Here is a 9526-nt window from a genome sequence, read left to right on the forward strand (position 1 = left end):
ATGGATTGCGCAATCACTATGCTTACTGTGCTGGCTTGCTCTGCAGTGTGACCGCATTGCTGTCCCTCTGCATATCGCTATTAAAGTGTTCAAACACTTTTAGTATATGAACTAAATTTCTACAGTTTAGCTGGTGTTTATAATGTACAGTCACTGTACATTATAAACACTGTACTACAGTGTTTATTTTATTTTATTGTTATCAAAACTGTGTGCATAAGTGAGGCACACAGTTCTATTGCCTCATGACAGGGGGCGCTGGTGATTAGAGATTCTTCTTGCGACTCCTCGGCTGCAGAATAATAGAATTGTATTTATATATATATATATATATATATATATACAGTAAAGTCTCGTTATATCGATATTCAAGGGAGTCCAAAAAAATATCGATATAACCGGGACTATCGATATATCCGACCCTGTTTGCATGTAATTTTCTCCGTGCGTGCATAGAAATAGTATCGATATAACCGGGACTATCGATATATCCGATATCGATATAACGAGACTTTACTGTATATATATATATATATACAGTAAAGTCTCGTTATATCGATATCGGATATATTATTAGAAACTTTAGTTACTTTTAGTTACATTTATATTTATTTAGTGATTTGTACTTGAACGTTCTTTTCCATTTGACTACACCATTTTTGGATGTTTTTTTCAAAATCGCAGAATTTTCACATTTACCGTTCAAATACTAAGTGGAGACGAGCGGTGAGGCAGCAGCCGGCTGATATATATATATATATATATATATATATATATATACAGTAAAGTCTCGTTATATCGATATCGGATATATCAATAGTCCCGGTTATATCGATACTATTTCTATGCACGCACGGAGAAAATTACATGCAAACAGGGTCGGATATATCGATAGTCCGGGTTATATCGATATTTTTTTGGACTCCCTTGAATATCGATATAACGAGAATTTACTGTATGTATGTATATATATATATATATATATATATATATATATATATATATATATATATATATATATATATATATATATATATATATATATATATATATATATATATATATATATATATATAGGGCCTAAACTACCAGCAAGACTTTAGTTTGCTGACGAAGTTTCTAATAAGTAGCGAAACGTCCGACACCTTCAAAGAAGTACAGATGACAGCTGAAGAAACCTTTTCATCGATGGACCACTCCTGTACGACTGACAGCTTACACAGACGTATGTTGTGTGTAGTTTTAAGGCTTATTGAGTTGAAAATTATATTTTATGGAGACCTGGGAACTGATTATTCTGTAATGGCTTCCTATGGGAAATTATTTTTTGGGATACACACTTTTCTCCTTACACACTCTGTTTGGGAACCAATTAAGTTAGTAAGCCAAGGCCCCACCATTGAAAGAGACAGTTTCAACTCAGCTTTGTGAATGTTCAGGAGTGGCTCAGCCCAAAGCTCAGACCGAATCCGATTGAGCATCTCTGGAGAGATCTGAAATGGACTGTGCAACAACCCTTCCGGTTCCTGATGATGCTTGAGAGGCGCTGCAAATAGGAATGCCCTAAGAGAGGTATGCCAAGTCTGTGGCATCATATCTGAAAAGCCGTGGGCCTATAAATACTTTCAAATGTGAATCAATTAAGTGTACAGCAAATGCTGTGAAAACATCTGTTGATTTTTTTGTCTTGTATTTTAATACATTGGCAAATAATGTTGTACAATTTGAAGGATATAAATTCATGCATTTAATTTTGGAATGGGGTTGTCACTTAGTAAAATGTGGAAGAAGTTAATCCTTGTCAATACTTTCATGTTTTTTTTCTCCAACTATCTTTTCAAATTTACTACAATGGAAACTGGAATGTCTACTTCCGCAGGGAAACTTTTTCTGAATGCAGAAAGTCATAGGTGTGTGTGTTTGTTTGCGCTGTATATGTGTGTGTTTGTTTGTGTGTGTGTGTGTGTGTGTGTGTGTGTGTGTGTGTGTGTGTGTTGGGAGGAGGGGGGTGTTGAAATCAGGCTTTTTGTGTTGGGTCTGGGCAGCCAGGCCTCCCAAGTGTCACTCGAGGCCCTCTGCTCACATGAATGAACACAGTGAAAAGACATTGAATTCTGTGAGGATGACAGGAAAAGGGCGGAGCAATAAAAAAAAAAAGATTTAGGGTGATTGCGGCAAATGCGCTCATATCCTACCATTTTATGGATCACAACTTCCGCCCAAATGCGTATATCAAGTACAATTATTGTGCCACATTGAAAGATAGGCATTATATAAAAGAAAAACGCTAAACATTCATTAACGTAATTTATCGCATGCATTTGTAATCATTAATTACGGTCTAAATATATTTAGAATGTGTAAAAATGGAACAAAAGTCGTGTGGTTCGAAAAAGATCTCTGAATGAACTGCTCTTGTTGAGTAATTAGCAGTGTTGGGGGACATTTCAGTGTTTCAAATTTTTCTCATTCCTGGAGGGTTTGCGGTATGAATGAGAAAGAATAACGTCATAAACACGGTCATCATCATTTTGGGTTATGTTGTGTTACATCTATATTTCAAAACACACCAATATTTGGTTTATACGTTTTTGGATAGCTATTTACTTGTGTTAAATATGCAGTTGGCACTGTTATGCCTTTGTCATTCTACATCCAGTTACAGACTTTTGTCATGGAAATGTTGTTAGTCGGCTGCTCTGCTCTTTTTTTCCCTTTCTTTTCACATTTTGGACTTTTAGGACTCGTTAGTTATCAGTATGAATGAGGGTCCAGATAGACCTTTTTGCATTACACGAGAAAGTGTGTCACATCTGCTACTGTCCACATTGAACGATGCCATAATTATCTATTTGAAAAGATAGAAATAAAACATAGTGTGTGGTATATATTTTTACTGATGCAACTGAATTACTAAGACAATTGCTCCCTTGTAGCTGGGTGGGTCTGTGTGTCTTTTCAGGGCCTCTTGAACAACAAATGTTCTGGGCTACTTACAATTAACAGTATGGTATGAGTGCCCTATGAGCTGGGGTACTTGTCCTGTTAACTAGATTGGATATAAATGTAATGGTAATTCATGCATCAATTTTTATCAATAATTTATGAGGATGTTTTCAATTGAGTAGGTTAATAGTTACATGTAGCGACTAATAAAAGTATACTTCGCCCTCAACGAAGACGACTATTGATGGTGGATAATTTGGATGTGTTGATATATACTCTGACGAAGGCGGAAGTAGACGCCAAAGCATGTCAGGTATTTGAATACCTACACTATCTGTAAGTAAAGAATCTGCTTTATTTTAGTGTTGATATATAGATGGGATAAACGAGGAAGGCTCACTGTCTTTAATTTCTATGTACAGTTCCCGGGATCTGTTGCAACCACTCATGTAGTTTGGGGGTTACTGCCCTGGGTGCTCTTACCACAACAGACATGACTGTCACCTTAATTTTTTAGCACACACTAAACATTTTACAAATTTATTTACAATAGCCCTTCATCACACGTGTCAAAGGGATTCAGATTGCAAGAGTTAGCAAATTTGTTGATCTCAGCCCAACAGGAAAAAAGAAAAGAAAAAAAGTTTTTAAAAAGTAATCATTTGAAGAATATAGACCATTTTGGCCTTATTACTCTCTCTCTCTTGGCCTTATTACTATCTCTATCTATCTATCTATCTATCTATCTATCTATCTATCTATCTATCTATCTATCTATCTATCTATCTATCTATCTATCTATCTATCTATCTCTCTCTCTCTCTCTCTCTCTCTCTCTCTCTCTCTCTCTCTCTCTCTCTCTCTCTCTCTCTCTCTCTCTCTCTCTCTCTCTCTCTCTCTCTCTCTCTCTCTCTCTCTCTCTCTCTCCCTCCTCTCCCTCCCTCCCTTGCGCTCTCTCCCATTTGAGTTTCCCAGATAGCTTAAACAGTCATTGCAATTAGACACAGTTAATGACCACTGGGTGTGTCAATTATGTGTGGGAATTACACTTAAATAATGGTATAGAGTTGCAGCAACAGGGAAATGCATAATGAGAGGAGAACATATATCGCACACACAGTTTGAGGTAGTCTTTAGGAAACAAAGTGGCTGAAACCAGAGCAATCATGCGCTCAGTCTTTCTTGTGGGACTTCAACACTGTGCAGCCCACCCTACCCAATCGTCTGTCAGAATGTTGTACGCTATGCTAAAGCTTGACTAATCAAAGACAATAAGACAACTTCTCAACTTTGTCACGGAGATGAACAACGTATTTTAGTTTCGATTCTTTCAGTCTAGCTTTTTGTAACAGGCTTTGTTTGCTGTTAACTATCTTTCTTTCTTTCCGACCTATACATGTATGTCTACATACATTATGGTGAAATGTTACCTCTAAATTAAGTCAAAAATACCTAAACATTGCGGCTAGCCTATTCTGTTTAGGTCCATAGTTTATTTCTTCTCATCACCCAATCCTTAAGAAACTGAAGTAGAAACAATACTGTTTCTGTCTTCGCAAGGCTTGCAGTGCATCTGCCACAGGTCTCGCGTACACAGAACTTGGAAACAAGGCTAGTCAATGGTGTCAAAGATCCTAGCCTAGCCCATTAGGTTCTCTGCTTTTAACGCTCAGTCAGTGTTCTGTGATCTTTTGAAATTAAAATATATAAGTGGTAAAAAGTATATAGCAATATATTAGAATATGCATCTCATATATGCAAAAGTTAGTCATATATTTATAAATATGTACAAACATGGGAATGGGTAGGTCTGGCCTCCATGTGTGGAGTTTGCATGTTCTTCCCTGGCCGACGTGGGCTTTCTCCGGGTCCTCTGTTTTCATCCCACATTCAAAAAATGTGAATTACAGTTTATTGGAAAACTCCACATTTTCAATTGGTGTGAGATTGAGCACAGACGGTTGGCTGGCAACCGGTCCAGGTACTCCCCGCCTACTGCTCAAAGACAGCTGGGAAAGCAGATCAGAAAATGAATGGATGGATGTCTCAACTTTGATTTTGCTATCAAACATTAAAGAACAAAGCATCCATCCATTCAACTTTAATCCACTTTATCCTCACAAGGGACGTGGGGAGTGCTGCAGTCTATCCCCAGTAGTTGGGGTGTACCTTCACCTGGTTGACAGGCAATACCAAGAGCACACATAGAAGACCAACCATCTGTGCTCACAATCACAGTCATACCTAGGTGCAATTTTAAATTAGTCAGCATGCGAAAAATAATTATTTCCATGGGGAACCTTCAGGTTTTGTTACAGAGCATATCAAGTCCGTTGGACCTGGGTGTGAAACAATCATACATCGATCCGTGATATGGTTCATCCGCAAGTGGCTCATCGCAGCCTGACACAAAGCAGAAAACCCAATTCAGAGGGATGACAGCCTTTCATTCAAATTTATTTGAAGTAACCACTTGTCTGATAAGGGCGGCCCGGTAGCCGAGTGGTTAGCACACCGGCTTCACAGTGCAGAGGTCGCCGGTTCGCGTCCCGGTCTGGCCTCCCTGTGTGGGGTTTGCATGTTCTCCCCGCACCCGCGTGGGTTTTCTCCGGGTCCTCCGGTTTCCTCCCACACTCCAAAAACATGGATGGCAGGCAAATTGACCACTCCAAATTGTCCCTAGGTGTGAGTGTGAGAATGTCTGTTGTATGTCTTTGTGTGCCCTGCGATTGGCTGGCAACCAATTCAGGGTGTCCCCGGCCTCGTGCCCAAAGACAGCTGAGATAGGCTCCAGCAACCCCCGCGACCCTAATGAGGAATAAGCGGTACGGAAAATGAGATGACAGATGAGACTTGTCTTATAAGTGGGTGTGCATGAAAAGGCTTCTGGTTTCACCTGAACAATGAACACCTTTTTGCACAACTCTCTTGCACATGGATAATTATGTTCTGGGAAAGACTTATTGAGGTCTTACTTAATTGAATTTCAGCAAAGCGGTATGTAATTTCATAATGTAGGACTGGACAAAAAACAACAATGATTTTTTTTTTATTTCTAAGATTTCAGCCTTCAGTCTAATGAGAGTTTTTTTCGATAACTGTTTTTCATTTTTCATTTGATTTACTGAAATTTTGTCAACCATCAATCCACCATGTTCAGGGTCAAGGATTTCAATAAAAAAGTTGAATGCTTGAAATCACAAAGTGACCTAATGAAACAGTTCGGTACATCATCTGCAGTCAAATTGTGAGAATCGTTGAGAAGGGGGAATCCCTCCTCGAGCATGACAAGTCTGCAGTGGATACTCAGTGGGCAACATTTGACACAATATTGTATGATACAAGATTAGTTAGAATTACTTTCGAATACACACTTTCGAATAGGTGGGCCCCCTTTAAACTGGGCCCACTTCGTCAATGAAGAAATCTTCATGACAGTGCCTCTGAGTGGTCGATCCAGTTCTGGTCAGTCAGTGCCGATGTAAAAGGTTTCGTTAGGGTCTGACGTGAACTCTTCATCAGCTTTACCCAGGGGTTTATTGAATTGCATCATCCCACACGGGTCATTTCTATTTAACTGGCCAAGCATTGGGAGTTGCCTTTTTTTAATCCAATATATTATTTTATTTTTGAACAATAAAAACAAGAAAACATTGAATGTTTTTTTAATAAATAAATCGCATTAGACTGAGTCACATTATTCAGCTAAAAAATCATAAAAATGCCTTAAAGAAATGAGATGTGCTTTTTTAAACAGAATGCGTAGTTGACTTGAACAAATTAACGTTCAACAAACTAGCATTCAAGATTGACCTTGTGCATTAGTTGAAAAAAAAATGTGTCCACATGCACGTCTCCTAATTGAAAGTGCAAATTAGGATGGAATGTGGATGTGTGCACAGTGCAAGTGGGTATGCGTTGGTTGGATCAGCTGATTTGGTTCGTTATTTGACTGGCTGGAGAATTACAGGGGCAACAAAATAAAGAGGGCACAATTTAGGACAAACAAACTTCTAGGAAGTGCCTTGTGCCTTGTGTGATTATGCACAACAGACAGAATTCTTTTGTGTGTGTGTGTGCGTGCGTGTGTGTGTGTGTGTGTGTGTGTGTGTGTGTGTGTGTGTGTGTGTGTGTGTGTGTGTGTGTGTGTGTGTGTGTGTGTGTGTGTGTGTGTGTGTGTGTGTGTGTGTGAAGAATGTTCGTCTTTCATTTACATGTGAAATAAAAGAACCCCCCCCCGTGCTTTTCGTACAACTTCCAATAATGTTGACGTAGATTGATGTAATCAACGTGGACTCGTAATTCCCAGACAAATATTGTGGCATTTTGAAACATGACAGGAAATACTTCACAATGGAGGTCCTTACGCCAATAGTAGGGAACATATCAAAGTTGTTGGTATCGATGTTGTGTTCTTTGTTTTTGAGCAGGAATTACAATAGCTGCAAGTAAGATGAAAAGTAATGTGAGATCTTTTATTGCAATTAGTTATCACCTTTCTTGCGCCGAAGAAGACTGCTGAACTGACTCAATGAGGAATGAGTAATGAAAGGGGGTTGGGACGCTGAATGAGTGGGTGGGTAGCAGAGTGGGTGTGGATCTCTTTTGTAGCCTGCACTTCTCTCCCTCGCCACCCAAAGGGGGAAAAGGCAGAGGCATCTGTCGCTTAACACGTGAATGTTCTGAGAGTGGCCTGGGGGCCTTTCGAAAACTTTTTTTTTTCTTGCCCCTCCCTGCCCCTCCACCCACTCAAGGGGCAGCAGCATGAATTTTTAAGCTACATTGAGATCCAGGAAATGGGCTTCATTGAGTGAAATAAGATAGAGCAGGTGTGTTGGGGAAATGCAGAAGTGGGGCTTACATGATACAGGAGGAACCTGAGCATCATCATAGCTGGTGAGAATGATCTCTCATCTTGTTCCTCAGAGTCTGATCCCCTTGTCTAAGCTGATCTTGGCAGAGAACTGTGGGAGTTCAACTGAGTCGTTGGAATACATTGTGTCCATCTCGGCGCGCTAGCCCATCAGCAGCATTAACAAGGAAGGAATTCCTCTATCACAGCTCCCACAACAAAGAAGAAAGGGAGAGGAGCAAAGCCGGTGGGAGGTGAAGTGAGCTGAAGGGTGGGGTGCACTGTGAGGGGAAAGGAGGAGGACATTGTTTCCCTGTGACTATGGGCAACAGAAAAGCATGAGTTATCAGGACATGTGTGTGATCGTGTTTAGAAAGTGTGTTCGTAGGTGAGCATGCGTAAATGTTGTGAAATGATTGGGTGTGTGTTGAAGAGAGCATAGATGAGGTGGTGTGCCCAGACTTCAGTTTGGGATGTTGGAACAGGGAGGCCATTCAAAGGATGCTCAGACAAAGCGGTTTTATTTTTTCCCAACCTCTTTGAATCCTGAATGGGGACTTTCTGGATTCTTTTACCCATGCTGTTTGTCCCTGGTAGAGGGTAAGTGGAGTTCACATAATCTCAAACTGCCAAAACTCTCAGGATTCATCGAAAAATTGTGTTTGGATGTTGTTGGCTACTACTTGAATCCAAATCATCAAGAAAAACAAGCAATGTATTTTAGATACATTTGAAAAAATAGTTTTCATTTTGGACATACAGCCAAATTCTTGCAAGAAAAGAAACATATTTTTTTAGACTTAATCATTCCTGATTAATGTTTTAAACATTGTGATTTGGCAACTGTTCTATGGATAATGCCGTGATTGCTGATTATTACTCTGTTGCTAATTACAGCCTTCCCCCCAAAATGTGTGTGTGCGCGAGTGTGTGCGAGTATGTGTCTGCTTGTCTGTCCATCTATCAATCACAATGTTTGCTTGGCAGCAATTCAGATATGTATTGTTCTTACAGTGCACATCGACTGTGTTGTTTTCATTATTTTTCTTCAGATTACATTATTTAATTATACCGAATTACCATATCGTGTATTTCCTTAATGAATTTGAGTGCAGTGATTTACCAGAAATAACTGTTGTGAGCACTGGTTTGTTTGGAATGAATTTTAAGGAGAGGTCTAAGATGGTTTTGTGATGGGATAGTTGGGTCATCGGAAGATAAATGAAATGCATAAGTACAGTAGTATTTTTTCTGCCCAGTCAGACAGTGGCATAGTTGCATATCAGAAGCAGGGCTGGGGTATTTTTATGCTAAAAAAAGATATTCTTGGTCATTGGTTGAATAGCATTGATATCACTATATCTTGATAAATCTGCTCATATAGCCCCATAAATGGTATGCTAAGATCAGTTTGGAGCCAAAATGCGACTTCAGCAAATGGCTACATGCGGTAAAAAAAAAAAAGAAAAAACACCCGTACTCTTTAATTGTCAACCTATCTGGACATGGCCAGATACTCTGTGCTTTACTTGCTGGGCAGTGATGTGAGCTCACTGAGTAATCATTGATTTAAATGTTGGTTCTTTGTCCGGGACGACTCTCTGATCTGATTTAGTACTCCCCTGTGGATGTTTTGACAGCATCAACTCCCCGGTGAGACCTACGGTACATGAGTTGTACTTACTCATGCACATGAAGACGTCATATAGAGACTCTCATTTAGTTAAA

The sequence above is a fragment of the Hippocampus bargibanti genome, linkage group LG06 (genome assembly GCF_051943395.1).
Source record: "Hippocampus bargibanti isolate YZ-2025 linkage group LG06, ASM5194339v1, whole genome shotgun sequence".
NCBI classification, from domain to species: Eukaryota; Metazoa; Chordata; class Actinopteri; order Syngnathiformes; family Syngnathidae; genus Hippocampus; species Hippocampus bargibanti.